The following is a 1,800-nucleotide window of genomic DNA, read 5'->3' on the forward strand; positions in this document are numbered from 1 at the left end:
AAGACAACACATAAAGAATCATGTGTTAATATGGATTCCCCATAAAAACTTGTAACTATCCAAGAGCACTTGTTTGGGGCATGTAGATGGCTATGAGGTGTTGAGAATAGATATCGATATCCATGTATACTCCCTATGTTGGAGTAATATTGTGTAGTATTCTTTTGTATAGGGCATATGGTTATAAGCCTTGGTGCATCTTGCAAAGCCTTGAATTTTTTTCTATATTGCTTGATAATCATGTTTTGATGTTTCAATAATTGTGTCGAGAGGCACTCTCCAGCCCAGTATGGTAGAGATGTTGTAATGTAATGTAATGTCCTGTAAACATTTTAATAGGTCAAAATAATAAATAAATAAATAAATAACTCTACATTAAACATTTTTACTTAGTCAAATAAAATAAAAATAAAAATAAAAACAACCTTATGTTAAAATTGAAATAATAAAGTAAACTTGACTTGGTCAAGCTATCAGTTGTTTTTGAGCTCTAGGTTTTTGAGAACCAATGGTATTCAAGTGGAATATAGATTATTTAAAGGAGAAAATTAAACTAGCCTAGATTCATCTTAACTCCATATCTACCAAGTGTCGAGAGGGATCAAATCTCTTTTCACTCTAGAAGAGGTTTGCATCTCAAGAGATTTAATCCCTCTCAGCGCTTAGTAAATCCAGAGTTAAGATGGATCTAGGTTGGTATGTATGGGCATGCAAGGTCAATTATAATTGGTTATTGAGTTTGTTTGCCTTGTGAACCTCACTATTACCGATGTGTTCAAAAAGAAGACTTTGTGAAGTGAAATTGGGCTCGGGGAACTTAGATAATGTGTAGTTAGTTATCACTAAATTAAAGTGATGGAAGAGGGTCTTCTCCAGTAAATGAATTATAACTTGAATATGGTGATGTTTCAAACAAAGTGATGAGAGAGGGTTTTCCCCAGTAAAATACCTATAACTAAACAAGTCTACAAAACTTAGTAAATGTGACCATTATAAGTCACACATAATATTAGAGAGCATAGTTAGTCATTCTTGAGATATTAATCCACAACTATTATTCATTATAAAATAGTGTTGAGAAATAACTCCTACTTATTATATATCATGTTTATAATTAAATATATTATTAATTAAGAAAAAAATATATATATATACCTTTTATATATAATTTTTTAATAAAAACAAAATATTATTCTTTTAATAATTTTATTATTATATATTACACCAAATAAATATATAATAAAAAAAATAAATTTATATATATATATATAATTATATAATTTACTGTAATTTTTTACATAGCAACATTTTTATACATAATTTATATAAATATATATAAATTTTTCCATATCGAAATCTATATATATCTCATAGATATGATGAAAAGAAAACATGACCAACGAGCATAACACCGTTCATTCATTAGAGGAAAAGCCCACCATAGCTACATGAATGAATGTGGACAAAGTGACTTTGGAGGAAGCGTTGGCATTTTATTTATTCTCTTCCTCGCTTTCATTTAATTTCAGCGTGATCTTCTATTGGTTTGAAAATAGTAGGTTTATTTGGATGCTTGTTTAGTTTAAATTTATTTTAATTTAGGATATATGAAGTATTGAGAGATTAAATTTCTTTTTAATTTAAAAGATGTTTGTATCTTAAGAGATTTGATCTCTCGGTGCTAGGTAGATCTAGTTAAGATAGATAGTTTAATTTTCTTCTTTATATAGACTATATTCCACCTGAATATTATAGGTTCTCATAAATCTGGAACTCAAAAACCACCAGTAACTTGACCAA

The sequence above is a fragment of the Pinus tabuliformis genome, chromosome 3_2, assembly GCF_031772625.1.
Source record: "Pinus tabuliformis cultivar Carrire ecotype Pingquan chromosome 3_2, CPIR1, whole genome shotgun sequence".
In the NCBI taxonomy this organism is placed as follows: domain Eukaryota; kingdom Viridiplantae; phylum Streptophyta; class Pinopsida; order Pinales; family Pinaceae; genus Pinus; species Pinus tabuliformis.